The sequence below is a fragment of the Bos javanicus genome, chromosome 1 (genome assembly GCF_032452875.1).
Source record: "Bos javanicus breed banteng chromosome 1, ARS-OSU_banteng_1.0, whole genome shotgun sequence".
Lineage (NCBI taxonomy): Eukaryota > Metazoa > Chordata > Mammalia > Artiodactyla > Bovidae > Bos > Bos javanicus.
In genome coordinates, this window is record NC_083868.1 from 126,291,085 (window position 1) to 126,311,682 (window position 20,598).

At 42.2% G+C, this 20,598-nt stretch overlaps 1 protein-coding gene across 2 annotated transcripts in view; it reads right to left on the reverse strand.

Moving 5' to 3' along the window:
* PLS1 (plastin 1) overlaps positions 1 to 17,316 on the reverse strand; it is a 127,604-nt gene extending 110,288 nt beyond the window's left edge. Inside the window, exons 1-2 of one of the 2 annotated variants that reach the window (XM_061419566.1) lie at positions 17,209 to 17,308; positions 3,461 to 3,615 (exon numbers count right to left, since the gene is read on the reverse strand). The gene's annotated coding sequence lies outside the window, so the exon portion shown is untranslated. Of the gene's footprint in view, positions 1 to 3,460; positions 3,616 to 17,208 lie in introns of both variants that reach the window. The other variant, XM_061419559.1, reaches the window with a different exon arrangement.
* Positions 17,317 to 20,598: the final 3,282 nt, after the last annotated feature.

Here is a 20,598-nt window from a genome sequence, read left to right on the forward strand (position 1 = left end):
CACCCCACTCCAGTACTCTTGCCTGGAAAATCCACGGATGGAAGAGCCTGGTAGGCTTCAGTCTATGGGGTCGCTAAGAGTCAGACACGACTGAGCGACTTCACTTTCACTTTTTACTTTCATGCATTGGAGAAGGAAATGGCAACTCACTCCAATGTTCTTGCCTGGAGAATCCCAGGGACAGGGGAGCCTGGTGGGCTGCCATCTATGGGGTCGCACAGAGTCGGACACGACTGAAGCAACTTAGCAGCAGCAGCAGCAGCAGCAAGTTATCTGGCAATTATCACTATCCTAATAAACCCCTCTCTTTATGGAAGGTTCTCCCTCAACTAACCAGTTCTCTTACTCTAAAGTGGTGAAGCAAAGACAAAATTCATGGAATAGCCATGTGCTGCCCCTCACTTTCAGCAGGGCCATGTGATTAGTTCCAGCCAATGGGCTGTGAATAGAAGTGATTTGTGTCCCTCTAGGCCAAAGCATGGGCTTTCCTGGTAGCTCAGCAGTAAAGAATCTGCCTGCAATGGAGGAGCCACAGGAGATGCGGGTTTGATCTCTGGGTCAGAAAGATCCCTTGGAGGAGGAAATGGCAATCCACTCCAGCATTCTTGTCTGGAGAATCCCATGGACAGAGGAGCCTGGCAGGCTACAGTCCATAGGGTCACAAAGAGTTGGACACGACTGAAATGACTTAGCACGCGAACACAGGACAAAGCCTTTCAGAGCCATGTGATCCTCTAGCTCCCCTTTTCCTGCTGCAACAACCTAGAAGTCCCATGTCAAAAGAGCAAAATCACAAAAATTACAGCAGCCTGGATCTCTGAGTCATTGAATGCAGAACAGCTGCCCTGGAGGAGAGCCAATGCACACTGGCATTTATGTGAACAAGAAATCAATGGAAGTATCACGGTTGATTTGTTCCTATAACATAGCCTACTCTATCTTGACATATACAGAAAAGCTGAGCAGACAGAAGCCTTGTATCCTGTGATCAACCAACCTCAGCCATTTACAAGGATTAAATAGGGAAATTTTCCAAACCTTCCTCAGACAGGTATGTGGGCAACTTTATTATTTCACTTCAAGCACATTCACAAATTATTGCCACACCTACTCCTATTTCAAAAATCAGTATTTACAACCAAATCATCGTTATTAATAAAACTTAAGATCTTACCGAGACACACATCAAGCAATGTACCTTGAGTGACATTCACTGAACACTGTAACTAACCACTGACAAACCTTAGCTGAATATGTTGTTCTTCCACATGGCTCATGTCCTACTTTATGACTCTTCATTTTCAGGAGACACATGTAGCAGTGGGGTTACACTCCATGGACAAGATGGTAGAGAGCTCTGAGCAGAGCTGGCCCAGTTCTCTTTTGTTAGCAGTCAACAGGTAAGCTATTCATTGGACACACTGATGTTGGTGGGGCTTTGAACTCAGAGAGATGCTATCTCCTCCAGCTGGCAGTAAAAATATCCACTAAGATAAGGACTCAATCCTGTATCCTTTGATACATGCCCGATTTAAAACCACTGGAAAGTCTGGAGCCTGGCCTGGCAAACAGTAGGGTATAAAGTTCCACAGCCCTGGGTCCAAATCTCAGCTCAACAACTGACAGCTGTGTGAGTCAGGCCAAAAGACAAAGACACAGCCTGTAAGAGCCTCAGTTCCTTGCCCCGCTCCACAAGGAATCCGTGAGGATCAACAGAACGAATATAGATGGAAACACTGACTGCATGGTAGACCGCTGCTGCCTCAAATCTGTGGGATTGTTTTTTTAAATGCCTCAGAACTGTGGAATTCTTTTTCACAAAAATAAAATTTTTGACCCTTCACCATGTGGGATCTTAGTTCACTGACCAGGGGTCAAATCTGTGCCCGCTGTAGTGGAAGCATGGAGTCTTAACCACTGGACCGCAGGAAATTCCCCAGAACCATGGCATTCTCCTTAAAGCCAATTAAAATTTATATTTCCTTTATGTTTTATTACAAGCGAAACAACTTTCTCAGGTACATTTAAAGCAGCAAAAAATATACCTTTGGCTTTATCCTTAGAGTAGATGCTATCTATGACAGACATGAAAATAAATTCTATTACTTAATCTGGTCCTTTTACAATATGATCAAGTCCTTGGTATGAAAATACATCTTGGAATTAAATTTCTGCCCATTTTCCAGGGGCAAATGAACTTTTAAAATTCCGAAGAATTTCCTATTACCCATCCGTCTGCTGATTTCCAGTTCTGATTATGTATTTTTATGCTCCAAGTAAATTGCTCTTGGTTATTTTTTTAATACTAAAAATTAATGTCAATGTAGCCTAATCATAAAAAAGAAAAATCAGACAAATTCCAACTGAGGGGCATCTAACAATGTACTTAACTCTGTGTGTGTGAGCGTATGTGTCTGTGCGCACATGCTCAGTCCCTAAGGCGTAGCCGAGTCTTCACGACCCCACGGACTGCATCTCACCATGCTCCTCTGTCCATGGGATTTTCCAGGCAAAAATACTGGAGTGAGTTGCTATTTCCTTCTCCAGGGGATTTTCCTGACTCAGGGACCAAACCCACATCTCCTGCATTGGCAAATGGATTCTCTACCATTGAGCCACCTGGGAAACAGCTCCTCAAAACACTCATTATTGTCATAGAGCATTGTTGACTTGAGCTCCCTGCATCATACAGCAAATTTGCACTGGCTATATAATTTTACATATGGTATTATATATGTTTCAATGTTACCCTCTCAATTCTTCCCTCCCTCTCCTTCCCCTCATGTGTCCACAAATCTGTTCTCTATCTCTGCATCTCCATTGCTGCCCTGTTCATCAGTACCATCGGTGTGAGGGAGGTTCAAGAGGGAGGGGACATACATATACCTATGGCTGATTCACGTTGATATATGGCAGAAACCAATACAATATTGTAATGCAGTTAACCTCCAATTAAAAAAAAAACAAATTTTAAAAAAGAAAAAAAAAAAAAAACACTTGTGGTCATCAAAAAACAAGGAAAAAGTCTGAAAAATTGTCACAACCAAGAGGAGACTAAGGAGCTAAATGTCAACTAACTATAATGTGGGTTCATCAGGAATCTATCAGGATTCCCAGATGGGATCGTGTAATAGAAAAAGGACTTTAGGCAAAAACTAAGGGAATGTGAATACACCATAGACTATAATTAATAATATAGCAATATCAGTTCATTAATTATAATAAATTTACCACACTAATGTAAAATGTTAATGACAGCATAAACTGTGTATCAGTGTGAGGCACACGGAAAATCTCTGTACATTTTCTCTATCTAGAACTGTAAATGTCAACACAATGAGACACCACTTCACAGCCAGATGGTCATTATCAAAATGACATAATAACAAGTGCTGGTGAGGATGTGGAGAAACTAGAACCTTCTTACATTGCTGCTAGGAACGTAAAATGGTGCAGTTACCTTGGAAAATGGTCTGGCAGTTCCTCTAAGTGTTTACTGTTCAGTCATCAAGTGAACCAGCAATTCCACTTTGACATATATACCCAAGAGAAATGAAAACACGTGTCCCATTGAAACTTGTTCACAAATGTTCATAGCAGCATTATCCATAGTAACTAAAAAGTGAAAACAACTCAGTGTTCATCAACTGATGAATGAATGAAGAAAATGTGGTAGATCAACACAGTGGACTATTATTCAGCCATAAAAAGTGAAGTATTAGTGCTACAACATGAATAAACCTTGAAAACATTATGCTAAGTGAAATAGGCAGACACAAAAGGCCACACACTGTATGATTCCCTTTATATGAAATGTCAAGCATATGCAAACTATAGAGACAGGAAGATCTGTCATTGCCTAGGGAGAGGTAGAGATTGACTAATAGGATTTTAATTATAGGAAGGCACATTTCCAAATAAAGTACTGTCCACTATATTTTTAGAAAAATGGGGAAATGAGGAGTGCATGCAAATGGTATAGGGTGATGAAAATACCCTAAAACACCCTTATACTTTAAATGAATGTACTGTATGGTGTGTGAATTATACCTTGGTAAATAAATAAAGCTATTAGCTTAAAAAAAACACACACACATCATGTGTACCAAGAACACTGATGGAACACATTCAATGCTATTCAAGGCACATATTTTGACAGTGTCTGGTAGGGGTGATTTAGTCGCTAAGTTGTATATGACTCTTATGACCCCATGCGCTGTAGCCTGCCAAGGTCTTCTGTCCATGGGATTCTCTAAGCAAGAACACTGGAGTGGGTTGGCACTTTCTTCAGGGAATCTTCCTGGCCCAGGAAATGAACCCGTCTCCTGCACTGCAGGCAGATTCTTTACCAACTGAGCTATAAGGGAAGCCCTGACAATGTCTGATTGATATGAAACCTTTAATTTCCTGGGAAGCCTTCTGTTTGATTTTGTAATACCTTTAGTATAATGACGAAGGGCAGAACATAATGAAAGAACCTGTGCACACAGAAGGTCTGAATGAGGCTTCTCAGATTAAATGAGCAAACTACTGATACATAAACATAAGGCCTCCCTAAAGTGTGCCTGAGATGTAAAAGAGGATGCAAAAGAAATTTCCTGTTGGTATTATAATTAGCTTACGAACGGGCTTCCCATGTGGCCCAGTGATAAAGAATCCTCCTGCCAATGCAGGGGACACAGATTCAATCCCTGGGTCAGGAAGATCCCTTAGAGGAGGAAATGGCAACCCACTCCAGTATTCCTGCCTGGGAAATCCCACGGACAGAGAAGCTTGGCGGGCTACAGCCCATGCGGTTGCAAAGAGTCGGACACAACTGAATGACTGACTGGCTAGCTTACCTAAAGTGGGGGTATCGCTGTGTCCTTTTTTAGCCTACTACCTCAGAATGGAGTCATTTCCTCTGAATTACTAGAAAATTATAATGCTTTCAGTTCTTCTATCATTTGTTGTCCTAGTTCTATGAGAAATGTAAAACTCACTCGGAAATATGCAAATGAGCTTAGTCTCCCACAGCACAATACATATCACTAGGCTATAACTCAGTGAAAATTTAAAAAGGTTCATCTTCTTTATCCTACACATTCCAGGTGTATATTAACAGGAAATACAATAATTTTGAAAACCAAACTACTTTGTTCACAATGAAAGAGATGAACTTTTCTCCCATGTAAATCACATGGAACTTCATGAATCAAGAATTGAATTTCTGTTAACATTAGAGATATTGTAAAACCTAAGGTATAATAAAGTTTTGGTTCTTGTTTCATTTAACTGCAGGTAAAACAGGTACTCAAGTCTCTAGCAGATTAGAGTATTAACACACATTTCTTTGAGCATCTCCATAAATTACTGTCCTACTCACCTCTAATCTGATTTCTCTTAAACAATAAGAAACACTTCAAGAAGAATACAACCTCAATTTATATTTGTCAGTTTCTTTTAGAGGTGAATCAATTTTTCATATAAGCATTATCGATATATAAAACATTATTATTAAATAATACTATTTAATTCATTTCTGGAATTAGTTTAGAACACTTATGAATCCACAAAGATCCTTATACTTTGAATTCAAGCTATGCAGCTGTCTCTTGAATAAGGCTGGAGTATCAAAATTTACTGTCAATAAAACACAGACCTGGGATTAGCAGTCTGAAAATAAGGCACCATGGATCTTAAGTCTCTACAAGCAAGTAGAAGCTAGAAAACATTAAGTATATGGGTGGAGGTGGGTACAGATTTTCATCCATTCATCCATTCCTTTTCATGTTCCGTTAATTCAACAATTTATCAAGTGCCTCCTTGTACAGTCATTGGCATTCAGGCAATGAGGATACAAACTGAATTAGACATAATCCTGCCCTCAAGAAACAGACTCTCTACATGGCCAGGTGTGGGCACACATGTGGCCACAAGAAAAAGTAAATCTTCATACTAGAAGATTCTGATCTAAAATGTATATCACAGAGTGAAGTCAGAAATAGAAAAACAAATATATCGTATGTTAACATCTATATACAAAATCTATAAAAATGGTACAGATGAATCTATTTTGCAGGGGGCAGAAACAGAGGACACAGATGTAGAGAAAGGACTTGTGGACACAGCCGGGGAAATGGAGGGTAGGCCGAGTAGCACCGACATATATACACTACCATGTGTAAAAGAGACAGCTAGTGGGAAGCCGCTGTATAGCACAGGGAACTCACCTTGGTGCTCTAGAATGACCTAGAGGGGTGGGATGGAGGTGGGGTAAGAAGGAGGTTCAAAAGGGAGGAGAGATACATATATGTGTATGTATATAGCTGAATCCCTTTGTTGTACAGCAGAAACTAACACAACATTATAAAGCAGTTATTGTTGTTGCTGTTTAGTCACTAAGTTGTGTTTTACTCTTTTGCGACCCCATGGACAACAGCCTGCCAGGCTCCTCTGTCCAGGGGATTTCCCAGGCAAGAATACTGAAGTGGGTTGCCATTCCGTACTCCAGACTATCTTCCCCAACCAGGGATCGAACTCATGTCTCCTGCATTGGCAGGCGAATTCTTTATCACTGAGCCACCTGGGAAGCCCAAAAGCAATTATACTCCAGTAACAAAATTTTTAAAAATTAAAAATAAAATACAATGTATACCCTTTCATTCCTATTGTACCTGTTTCATCCACAACAAAAAGAACAACAAAATACAAACAACAGTAACTTCACAACAAAAACCAAGGTTCAGACAGGCTGAATGACTTGGAGATTCTCCCTCGGTTTCAGCCTTCACTTTTGAATTCCCTTCTCTTCCCAGAACAACACTGAACAAGTACTGTAATCACTTTTACCTGGTGATTGAATTATTTTTAACTTATTTTTATAAACTGTCACTCAGAAATGGAAATTGGTTGTCCTTTCATATTTTACATATTTTGAAAGCCACAGAAACCTTTAACATGATGGATTCATTTTTGCAAGTCTGTAAGATGACTGAAATACACATATTAAAGTCAGGGGATTCCCTGGTGGTCCAGTAGTTAAGACTATGTGTTTTCATTGCCAAGGCCATGGGTTCCATCTCTGGTTGGGAAACTAAGATCCCAGAAGCCACGAGGCATGGAGATCCCCCCCAAAAAAGAATTAAAATCAGAGCCACGGAAAAGCATTTTTCTGTGTTTTTCCAAAAGAGTATGAACCACAGATCAATGGTCAGCAAAAAATGGGATTCCTCCTCCTCTGAGGTGTTGGGGGTTAAGAGAGAAGTGGAAGTAAAAGTAAGTCGATAGATAAGCAAGTCTGTGACTCACACTGCCTATAGAATAAAATTCCAAATTCCGCAGCCTCATACTCAAAAGGTTCTGCAATCTTCCCTAAATGCCTTTCTAGTCTTACCTCTCTGTACTTGCCAGAATGAATCAGAGACCCCAGCACTGGCTGAACCTGCACTTCCTGCTTCACTTCTGTTCTGAGGTTCAGTTGCCCTTCTGTCTGGCCCATCTCTCCAGTAATTCCCCCAGGGCCCATGCTACCTATGAGCACCTGCCCATCCTTCACCCCCTGCTTCATATGCCCCTCCTCCACTATTTTCTTTACATAGACAAATGATCAGCTGGCTCACAAAGATGGATAAAACATTATCCTCAACCCTGCTCTGCTTTCCCTAACTGTCCCAATGGAAAGTGAACCTTTCCCCTTCTCAGACCTGTCATTGTGGTTTCCTATCATTCTTACAGCACTTACAGCACCAGCTGCCCTGTACTGGAGCCAGGAATTCATCTATCTTAACCTTACTATAGGACTGCACATTCTCTGAGAACAAGAAAGGAACTTTCTTCAATTGTGTACATCCTACCTCTGAGCTCAGATCTTGCAAGCTATTCCAAAATTACTTACTGGATGCAGTTTAACATTATATCCAGATTAACAAAATAAAATACAAACATACTCATTGGGTATACTCATCATTCACTCTTAGTGTGGGTCAGCTTCTAACATCTTCTTTCTAATGTCAGCTGTTTAGGACATCACAGGTGGAATGTCATTCTGGCTGAACAGCAGTTACTTAAAAACACGGAATGCAAGAAAAGAGCTGGTTTCTCATGGAGCACCTGAGCCCCTGTGCCACAACTACTAAGGCCACGTGCTACAACTATGGAGGCCCATGCACCTGGAGCCTGTGCTCCACAAGAGAAGCCTGCACATGGCAATGAAGAGTAGCCCCTGCTCACCGCAACTAGAGAAAGCCTATGCACTGCAACCAAGACCCAGTGCAGTCAAAACTAACTAAAAAATATAAAATGTTAAAAAAAAAAAAAAAGAAAAGGTCTGATTTTGGGGGAGAGCTGGGGGGTTGGGGTGGGGTGGAGCAGGCATGGAACTTCCAGAGGACAGCAAGAGGCACAGGCAGCAACCACTGGTACATGTGTGCTAAGTCACTTCAGTCACGTCTTATTCTTTGTGATGCTATGGACTGTAGCCTGCCAGGCGCCTCTGTCCGTGGGATTCTCCAGACAAGAATACTGGAAATGAGGCTAATTTAAGAAGAAAACAAAACCAAAAAAATACCTTAAAACATCAATTCTATGAAGATAGTACAGATAGTACAGTTACAAAAGAAAACCATTTGTTTCTTTGCTTCTAGTTCTCTTATCTCACCTACACTACACTCTAGTCTGGTGGCTCTCAAAATTCCCAGATCATCAGCCTCAGCATCACCTGGGAATTTGTTGAAATGAAATTCTCCAGCCCCACCTCAGACCTAAAGAATGAGAACCTGCAGTTGGGATTCAGCAACGCCTTCATTTACAAGCTGTCCAGCTGATTCGTATCCTGCTCACATTTTAGAACACATTAAAGGACCTGAATTTTCCTAAACAGATCAGCTCCATCCTGTTTCTGTACTTGTGTTCATGCTGTCCCTTCTCCAAGGAATGCCTTTTCCTCTAGCTAGTCCCTGTAGATTGAACTTGTGCTTTCCTTTCAAGGATCAGCTCAAAAGTCTTAACACTTTCCTCAAGAGATTTAACAGAATGATCTCCATTCAGGCTCCCCCAAAGCTTCACTCTGCCCTTCCTTCTGGTGCTCACTCCTGTCACAGCCTGGCCCTGTGTCTGCCTCCCTCAATTGACTGAGAACCTGTCAGACTATGCTTCACTCACAGTGCTGTCCCCAGCCCTTGAGGCCATCTGATTCCTTTGATTCTGCAGAGTAGGAGAGAAAAGTATTTTTCTGCAACAAGCCTCTGATTGACCATGAGAAGGATGCTGAGAGGCATCCAACTCCTCTCTCCACAATGGAGATGAATAAAAGGCCCATCCAGTGAGATCGGAAGTTTACTGGGCAGCTATTGAAGGCACCATTGGGGACAGAGAAACCACTTAAAGGGCTCCATAGTCAAGGCTTAGCCATAAGCACATTTAGCATCTTATAAAAGCCACATATCAATTCATAGAAAAAGTATTCCCTTTCGTCAGTTAAAGAAGAAAATATGGATTGACTGAAAGAGCACTGTATTTGGGATAGACTGACGCTCCATGTGGACAGGGATCCTGTATCTGTCTTGGCTATCACTATGGTCCCAACACTGAGCCCTGACATTTTGTCAAACGTCAAAATTAAAAGACAAAGATGTGCATTCCATCTCTATCATTTTTTCAAGCCATGTAGACTCAAACAGGCAAGTCATTCATTCTCAAAGCCTTGGTCACTTAACAATGAAAGGCAGCGAAGATGGAAAACTATTATATCAATAAATACCTTACCTCCTTGCCTTACAGTTTACTAATTGCTTTCACATTTACTATCTTGATTAATCATCAAACCTGCAGCTGAAGAGAAGGCCTCTCTTCTCAAGGGGTCAGAAACAGAATCATAGACTTTGACTTCTCATGCATGGCCCTAATCATAAGCCAACTGATTTCAGCTATCTAAACTTTAAATTACCTTAAGGAGCTCATTCTGATTGACCACTAAACATTCAGAGCCTCTCAGATTACCTTTTTTCTACTAATGGAGATCTGGGGTTTAACTTGATGGAAAAAGTGAGCAAGTCAATTGCTGCTACGGTTGTTTTTCCAAAACTAATTCACTTGGCATGAAAACTTTTGCTAAAAAACATCAGTGGGTTTTTGTGGGCTGTGTTTCATGGCTGGCATCTCATTGACCCAATAACACTTCAACTCTGCAAGAACTGGGAAGCTCTTGACAATACCCTTGAACCAAAACCAGTGACCCTAAGACTGAGAAGAAAGGGAGGAAAAGGGAGATTTTACCAGCATAGAATGCTGAGAGAGCTTTCAGGTGAAAGAATTTCAGAGTCTCGAGAACTTTTGATTTGTTCCCAATGGTTATAAATACTAACTTGCTATAGACATAAAGGTTCAATTATGTACTTATTTGATACTGTTTTTCCAGCAAATTATTGATGAATAGCATTAAAACCCTAAGCAGAGTCACATTTATCAAACCTCAGAATTCTAGTTTGCATTGATTTTTATCTATAAACAGTACAAAATATATATCATCAAGGACAAAAAAGAAAAAGAAACCGATAGAGCCATAAAAGGTGGCATTTACAATGAAAAAGTGAAATGAAACAACGTGCCTTTGATCATTCACTGTAAATGAGTGGGTTCTGAACCTTTTTTTTTTTTAATTTGGACAACTTAATCTGGATTCTGAGCACTAGCTATGGGAACAAAGTGTGAATACAGCTAGTACTTTCTGTCTAAGGCATTCACATCTGTTTGATCAACATCAGTTTTAGGTCACAGATTGTCATGCATCATTTGAGATTTTTCAACTGTGATGCATGAAGATAAGTCTACTCTTTTATTTATGGAATGCAGAGGGCCCCACAGTGGGAATTCATTGTGAGGGACGGGCGAGTGGGGAAGGTCTGTAATTAAATAACATTCTTCTACACACATTTACCAATGTTTTAATCTCAAATTCAATAGAAGTTCTATTTTTTCAGCACTGCTAACATCTCCTGTTTCTTACTTCTCCAACAAATTGAAGGGACTTTCATTATTTTTATTTTAAATGTTATTTCCTGGGACTGGATCTTTAAACAATTTGAGTTTCTCAATAACAATTCTGGTTTCCTCTGAGTTTCTCCTGTCAACCATTCCCCCCAAAATCTTTTGTTTTTTATAGTGAAAGCCACACCACGGCAAAACCCTCTTCCACCTTACTAAGGTAGATAGCCATTTATCTTACTATCGGGAAAAGTCAGTTTCTCCTGTTTTCTTTGGAATTTCTTGAAATTTCTGAGGCAGACATGTCTCTGTGCAGTGAGTTATAACCCAAATATTCTAGTTTTATAGCTCTGAATTGCTCAAAAGAGTCGATCATAAAAATTTAGTTTGTTGTAAAGTCTAAAGTCTCCTTCACAACTGGAATTTATGAACAGATTATCTCTAACTCTCCTACAAAAGAACATCGATACTTTCTGATGAAACATGTGTTTCACATAAGAGAAAAACTCTCCTAATTAGCCCTCTCTCACCCTTTCTGCATCCACAGTATTACCAAAAAGCAACCTGCTTTCACAGAAGACACCCTCTATATTTCTCACCCAAAAAATGGCAAGTAGGCACTTTCAGACACCGTAGTACTGAAAAGAAATAAGATGATCAAAGTTGACACAGCCTCACATCTCATGTGATTTTAAGTCAGCAAAATTTCCAGCAATCAAAACTGCATCATCATTTTATAACCAATAAACCAACAGACAGCACAAAGGCCTCTTTCTCCCTGATTTTCATCAAAAGGCTGTCTGGGATCATTGGATGTTGAAACATGTAATAGGTAAGGGCCTGAGGCAGGCAGCCTTCTCTTTCGTGTCCAGAGACTGACCCTGAGGACGCACAGGACGAGCTCAGCGGAGGCAGAAGCCAGAGACAGACAGAGGGGCTCAGGCAGCACAGGGAGGAGAGAAATGTCCTCACTGGGTTCCAGGCTGAGGCTCCCAGGAGAGAGCAATGAGGTCCATCAAGGAGGGAGGGACGGGACATTCTCTTACAGCCGAGTCAGCTGGTCAAGTGTGGGGCCTGCCAGTCTTGCCTCTAAATCACCTAAATGGTCTAGATGATTCAGGCCCCTGACCTGCGGCACTCCCTGAGGTATCGACACCCACCTCCACCTGCAACCCTGACTTCAGAACTCCCTGGACTGAAGGATCCTGGAGGAAGTGTCCAGGTGCGCATTCAGCCTGAGGATTTTGACCACGGTTTAAAGATCTGAGACCAGGGTAAGGGGCAGGACCCAAAGATCTTCCAGGAACTCCCACCATGGATCCCAGGTGAAAAAGTCCTTGTGAACTGTTCACCCTAGAGTCCTTAGGCTCATACACAAGATGAGTGTCTCACTTTCATACCCCAGAGGCATTTCCTGGATCACCACCAAGTCACATCCATCACCTCAAAAGAGCTTTACGTGCACTTAGAGAAGTAGATGCCATCTCTGCTGCCTCCAGAAAGGCTTTGAGGGTAAAAAGATAAAGACTGAGTGGGATAATTATAAAAACAAAACCCAGAAAGATGCATCCCTGTTGTTTTGTTTCTCTTATGAAATTCTGGCTCATAGACCATTGGAAGTGTCACCAGATAAAATCTGTAGCCATTCTAAGCATCTGTTAGGGTTACCACGGATAAAGTTTTGCATTTTACTTTAGCTCCCCGTGCCTGAAGTCATGGCGGCCTGGGATCCAAGCTCAGCTTAGCTACTTGTTAATGATGTGACATCAGAAATGTGATTTCTACACAAGTCTCAGCCTTCTAGGCTATAAAATGGGAATAACTGCACCAATTTCTCAGAATGGTTTGTAGAGATTCAATGATATATTGCTGGTAAAGTGTTCAGTACAGTGTCTGGTCTGTAGAAAACATCCTAAAATACAAGCTATGAATATTATTATTATTTTTAAAAAGTTAGGTAATGTAGTCATTTTACACAGGGCTATGATATATTACTCTAGAATTTAGTATCTGGGTATTGTTTAAGTGTATGAGATATTAACTTCTATGTACTGCCTGATTTTGCATTTGGCTGTCCAATCAATTTTAACTAACGTCATGATTAAAAAAAAAAAGTAATTCCTCTATATTTGGCCAAGCCTTTCCTTCCCATGAGTAACCATCTCTCAAGCTCAGTTTCTCTGCTCAACTGCTGTTTCTTCTTAACTCTTACAAGAGGAGGTATTCCCTGGTGGTCCAGTGGCTAAGACTCTCAACTCCCAATGCAGGGGACCTGGGTTCAATCAGTGGTCAGGGAACTAGATCCTATATGTGGCAACTAAAAGATCTGGTGTGCCGTGACTAAGATCAGCACAGCCAAACAAATCAGTATTTTAAAAAAGAGAGAGAAAGAGGAGACAACACTGCCAGTTGAAGACGGCGATCAACTATAGTGTGACTGACAACAGAAAGGACGGGTGCCTTCCAACAGCTCCCTTGATGCTGTGTGCTCATGGAAAGCTCAATGAAAAGACTGTGTTTTGATTTGCAAAACAGCTATTTGCAACATCTGTTCGAAATAAACAAAATATACCAAACTACTTCTTGATCCAAGATGGGTTGGGAAGCACTGCCTTCTGTCTGTTTTTTCCAGGTGGAAAGTCTGATCACAATTCTATCTCAAACTTAGCCCCACATTCCTTGGCCATAAACACTACTCTCAGAAACATTGCTCCTGGTAATGTAAAATGTCCCTCTCAAACACACTCTCAGTCCAAGGATCTGGGGCCCACCTGGGGCCCATCTGCTGCCCCTGACAAGATAAGCTACCACATCCTTTCCCTCGATGAAGGGAAGTCCTCGACTTCATCATGTGGAGGTCCCCAGGTCTGCAGTCATGCCCCTATTCTGTGCACTCAACGTTGAATTGGCCAGTCACCTCTTGTGTTTCATCTCTTCCAGTTACACAGATATCCTTCCACTAACCACCAAGTTCCCCCCAGATCCACAGAATATCTCCATGGCAAATGAATCTTGGGATTGTTAACCTTGAAAAGTTAGGGTTAATAGCAGATCTGGCTACACCACTAACTAGCTTAGTTAAGTATATCTCAGCTCCTCCTCTACATCATGAGGGGGTGATGGCCTGGATGAAGGGCTACCTCACAGCTCTGGTAGCTCAGCTGGTAAAGAATCCCGCCTGCAACGCAGGAGACGCCGGTTTGATTCCTGGGTCTGGAAGATCCCCTAGAGAAGGGATAGACTACCCACTCCAGTATTCAGGCCTGGAGAAGTGCATGGACTGTATAGTCCAGGGGGTTGCAAAGAGTCAGACATGGCTGAGTGACTAAGCACAGTACATAGCTGTAAGATCCTTAATGCCCACCTTCCCCATGTCAAATACACTTGTTTGTTTGTTTATTCAGGCAATAACAGTTGAGTATCTAATACTGCAAAGCTACGTGCCTGGCATTGTGAGGAATTAAAGAACATCCCCCAAAGAACTTATCATCTAGAATGGGAAGTGAGACAACCACACAACTATATGAAAAAAAGAAGCAGACAATGTCATAACTGGGTATTATTTATAATATAAGAAGAAAATTATCATTACCAACATCCCAAACCTGAAACTAAAGTGATTTTCAAAATATCTTTTCTTTTCTGCATCTACCCTTTTTTTGGGGTGGGGTCATGTGGCAAGGCATGAGGGATCTTAGTTCTCTGACCAGAGACTGAACTCCCTCTTGCCCCTTGCAGTGGAAGCTCTGAGTCTTAATCATTGGATCGCCAGGGATATTCCTGCACCTAGTCTTTTACCAAATGCCTCCCCCTTTGTATGATTTCTTACATCTGAGTTCTTCACTCTGCACTTAGAATCACATGCTTATGTCCAGGCCGTAGGCAACTCTCCTCTATTATGGATTGACCCCTATCCCCAGAACTTAGAGGTCATGATCCATGACCTCTGATGAAGATACGAGAAACATCCCATCAGACTGGTTTGACTTGTCCACTGTCTTGCTAGAGCTCTAAGGTGACCTCCTTCATTTCACAGAACATCCACATCAAATCCCTTCACCAAACTGTCCCTGTTTCACTTCCTCCCACAAATAGTACCAAGAGCATTATTTTTGCTTAGTTTTGTGTGGGATGTCTACGTCATAGGCCTGAAGCTCCCAGAGCTTACACACACTGGTCAGGAAGTTGGGTCACGTATTAAAATTCAACAATCCAGGATACTAAAGATGAAGGGGGATACTAGGGCAGACAACACTAACAAATGTTAGAGGCTTCAGAAGGGGGAGAGCTACTTTCTGGCTATAGTAATCGAAGAAGGCTTCTAGGAAGAGGCACACCTGAGTTACACCTTGCTTCGTAGGCAAGACTTCAACAGAGAAAGAGGCAAACAGATACTCTGAGACAAGGAAGGAGGGCAATTTCAAGACCAGTCAATTGTTAGTGGGGGCTTGAGAGGGTACTTTTTGTTTTGTGGGGGTAGGGGGGATGGCTATACCACCCGACATTCCAGATCTTAGTTCCCCCACCAGGGATCAAGCTGCACTCCCTGCACTGGATACTTGACGTCTTAACCACTGGACCTCCAGTGAGGCCCCTAGAAGGTACTGTTTGAAATGAGTTTACAAGGTAAGCAAGTTCAGTAGCAGGAGTAGCTAATTTTCGATTTCAGCCAGACTACAAAATAAAAGGGGGCTTCCCGAATGGCTCAGAAGGTAAAGAATCCGCCTGCAGTGCACGAGACATAAGAGACTTGGGTTCGATCTCTCAGTGGGGAAGATCTCCTGGAGGAGGGCACGGTAACCCACTCCAGTATTCTTGCCTGGAGAATTCCATGGACAGAGGAGCCTGGCAGGCTTCGGTCCATGAGGTCACAAAGAGTTGGACACCACTGAGAGACTAAATGTGTGCACACACACATACACACACAATATAAAGAGGTAGAAGAGAAAAAGAAAGTACAATAATCTCAGTAAACTCTGAGGAGAGTATCAGCAGGGGATGGCATAAAGAGCCCTGCAAATCAGAAAACCTGGGTCCGAGGCCCAGCTTTGTTAAGGAGGGGCTCCACAGCCGCATCAAGTCATTTAACCTGGTTGGTTTCGGTTTTCTCACTTGTAAACTGAAGCAGCTGAACTGCCTGACCTCGAAGGTCTCCACAGGCCAAAACTAAACCAACTGTATATTATTTCTTCCATTAAAACATTCATCATGGTAAGGGGGAGGGTCAGGGGGAGTTGAAGGAAATGGCAATATCTGTATTATCTTTCCATACAGGTGTCTGCTCCTAAACTACAAATTGCCTTCCTCTAAACTTATTAATTCTATGTATCTGCCTCCCATCTTGCAGATTTAACACTTAAACAATGTTCAGTGTGTAGTCCAAAAATTTTGTTTATGGCTCACAGATTATCCAAGAAATGAGTGCAGCACAGCCTTAACATCTTATGAGTGTGTCCAATATGACAGACCCAGGATAAAATATTTCTGTGTGAGTTAGAAAATGTGACTGGGTAAAGAAAGGGGAGACAGTGAGAGCTCTGTTACTCATCTAAGAAACAGCTCCCTTTCAAGAGTACCAAACGATGCCTGAAAAAACTGTAATGTAGAAAAGTAAGGGGAAAATACATCTTGGACTTTACGAAGTTTGTATTATACGTACTGCCGAAGCAAACACACAACGTCTCTACTTTAAAATGCGGCTGAAATGCATAAAGTTTTTGGCACTGAAATATGCTGAAAGTTGGCTTTTTTTTGTTTTTTTAATGCCGCATCCAGGAGACCCCTCCACACCCCGCTCCGGAAAAGGCACCCAAACCAGAAACCACAGATCTCACTCCAGTCCTATTGATCCTCTGCAGCAAAAGGCCAAAGGCAAATAAACCAGTCACACAAGCAAAAGAGGCTGGATCAAAGAGCCTCACCACTAGGCATCCAAAGTTTGAGAGAGGAAAATAGAAAAGTTAACAAAATGCCTAACTTCATGCAAAGAATCATAATGCCGTTCTCCAGCTTACTGTGCAAACAGCATAAATACAGGATGTAACTAACACCTGCCCACACTACTTGCTGCCCAGACTGGACACAAGCGCACCCCGAGGTCGGCGGGCGCCGGAGACACCTCTCCAGCGAGGGAAACCCGCAGAGACTCCTCTGGAGCCGCCGAGCCGGCGAGGAAGTAAAGCTCTGTTTTCTGCCTATCGGTCCAGGCTTTCTCTCGGATCCCCTCCGCCTCACCGCGCAGCGTACCTGCAGCCGCCGTTCTGCCCTTGAGCCCTCAGCTACCGCTCCGGATCCCGGCACACGCAAGTCTGCTCTGCGGCTCCCCAGTCGCGCCAGCCTAGCTGCTGCCCTGGCGCCACTACGCATGCCCGGCCGGCATTCTGGCAGGCAGACTCCGAATCCACTTGCCGCGTTTTGACTGCGGCTCCCGGGGGAAAGGACCCGAGGCCAAGAGCTGAAGTGGAGTTGCAGGTGCTGGGAGAGGCTAGGGGGAGAGGGGGAGAGGTGGAGGGGACCTGCGCAACTTTATCCCTACTGCCCAAAGCGACCCAGGACACATCCTCCGCCAAACCTAAAGATGACCATCTACACCACTTGAGTGAGCTTACAAGTGCTTCGCGAACTTGATCGTGGATAGGAATCACCTGGAGGGGTTGTTGAACCACAGATCCCACTCTCAAGAGTTCAGATTCAAGTAGATCTAGATGAGGCCCCACCATCTGCATGTCTAACATTTTCTCGGGGGAAACTGGCGCTGCTAATTCGGATACCACATGCGAACTTCTGATCAAGAGAAAAGATGTAGATATATATATACACACACACATATATATGGGCTTCCTCGGTGGCTCAGAAAGTAAAGAATCCTCCTGCAATGCGGGAGACCTAGGTTCGATCCCTGGATTGGGAAGATCCCCTGGAGGAGGGTATGGTAACCCATTCCAGTATTCTTACCTGGAGAATCCTCATGGACAAGGGGCCTCCTGGGCTGTAGGGTCGCAAAGAGTCGGACACCACTGAGCGACTAAGCAGAGCACAGCACCATGCCCTCCTCCAGGGGATCTTGCTGACCCAGGGATAAAAACTGCGTCTCCTGCATCTCCTGCATTGCAGGTAGATTCTATACCCACTGAGACACCTGGAAGCTGCGTGTATATGTATAAATTTATGTTATGTATGTATGTAATTTAATATATATTAAATATATGTATGTACCAAATTGGAGAAGGAAATGGCAACCCACTCCAGTATTCTTGACTGGAAAATTCCATGGACAGAGGAACCTGGCAGGCTACACTTCATGGGGTGACAAAGAGTCGGCCATGAATGAGCGACTGAGCACAGTGCATATATCAAATTACATATTTCTCTTGACATCTGGTCCAGAGAAAAGATATATAGATATAGATATTAAAAGAGAAAGTTTTCTCTCTCCTCCTCTCTGAGATTTCACATAGCACTTCCTCTTCATTTAACAGCCACACCTACTTTAAAAATAAATAAATAACTACAGCTTACAAGCAAATAAAGGTGGAATATTTCCTCTAGCATGTGAGTCAAATGAGTGGAATGCAACCACAAGAGTACTCATGTATTTTGCCTGTAGCATAACCTATTGTTGTGGTCTCTCAGACTGTGTCTAGGCAACAAGAGGGGGTCCCCATTTAACTCTTAAGTTTTGTGTGACCGTTTAGTGTTTAGCACAGTGCTGGGTACAAAACAGCTACTCAAGAAATCCTGAGTTGATATTAGTACAGCTTAAGAGAAGAAGAAGGATGTTGGAGTTATTTTAGAAACCCAAAGGAGGTGATAAGCAATTGGAAGTAGGTGGGCTAAGGCTGGGCTTCTCTGGTGGCTCAGTGGTAAAGAATCTGCCTGCAATGCAAGAAATCCAGGTTCCATCCCTGGGTTGGGGAGATCCCCTGGAGGAGGGCATGGCAACCCATTCCGGTATTCTTGCCTGGAGAATCCCATGAACAGAGAAGCCTGCGGGGCTACAGTCCATGGGGTCACAAAGAGTCGGACATAACTGAGCAAGGCTAAGGCTGAGGAGGATGAGGATTTTTCCCTGTGTTAAACCTAGAGAAATCAGTGGCTCCTTATCTGAGCCCAGATGTATAAGAGGAGGTGTAAGTTCTCACAATGTATTTCTTAAAAGGTTAAACACACATCTGCCATATAATCTAGCCATTCCATTCATAGATATTACCCAAGAGAAATTAAAATATAATCATACAAAGATTGGAATAGGAATGTTCATGGCAGCTTTTTTTTTTTCCACAATATTCTTGCATGCATGCTCAGTCCTGTCCCACTCTTTGTGACTCTATGGACTGTAGGCTGCCAGGCCCCTCTGTCTGTGGGTTTTCCCAGGCAAGAATACTGGAGTGGATTGCCATTTCCTCCTCCAGGGAATCTTCCTGACCCAGAGATCCAACCCAAGTCCCCTGCATCTCCTGCGTTGGCAAGGGGATTCATTACAACTGAGCCATCTGGGAAGGCCTATTTTTCACCCTAGGCCCAATCAGAAGGAACCCAAATGCCCACCAACAGGTGAATGGATAAACAAATTGTGGCGCATCTATGCAATGGAATACTACTCATCAGAAAAAGGGCAAGGGGAGAATTACTCATACAGGCTCCAACATGGATAAATCTCGAAATTATTATGCTGAGTTAAAGAGGCCAGAGGCAAATAAATGATTCCATTTATATGAAGTTCAAAATAACCTAAATTGACAAAAAGCAAACTAGTAATTGCCTGGAGCAAGGAGTGAAGGAAGGAATGGGCTATCAAGAGGCAGTAATAATCTTTTGGGGATGATGGAAAAGAAAGCTTTTATTGACTACAGTGGAAATTTCACAGAAATATACAACTGTCAAAACTAAATTGTACACTTTAAATTTATGACATTCATTTGTATATTTTCCAATAAAGGTAAAGAAAATTTAGTCAAAGACTCCTATGGGTTCTTTATTTAGTGGGGGATATTGACCAAGATGAGGTCTTAAGGAAGTGTAAACTCTAAATATGGTGTAACCTGATTTTAGGAGAAGGCAAAAACAACAACAAAAAATCACTGTCTGTAGAAGAAGCTAAACATAATCAATATAAAAAATCTGAAACAACCCACTTCCAAAAGTAACCAACTCCCAAATGTGATTTGTAAATGTATTGCTGAAAAAATAAAGTATTTCCCCAAAGTATCTCGCAAAAATAAAACTGTGAACAAAGTACATAATTAGAAACGCACACGAATGCATAATAGTGATAAAGAAAACTGTTACCTGATTACATATCCACCAGTGAGAAATAAGTTCTCCAAATTGTGTTTCCAGGAGCCTGGGGTGTCATGGAGATGATAAATAAGCAGAACTCTGGGTTAAGGATCCCAGTCCAACCACAGCAGTATTACTTCCTTATCCAGGGATACTCTGAGAATTTATTTGATAAGAAGATCCCACTCTTAATTGAAAGAGTAATAGTTTGAAATCAATGGAAATAATGCCATCAGGTAGGAAGAAGTCACAGAGCAAAGATGTTGTATTTGGTTGGCACAAGTATCTGGTTGTGCCAGAAGTATACACTCAAAAGTATACACTCTAGTTATCATAACCTTATGTTCCTGTTTTTCC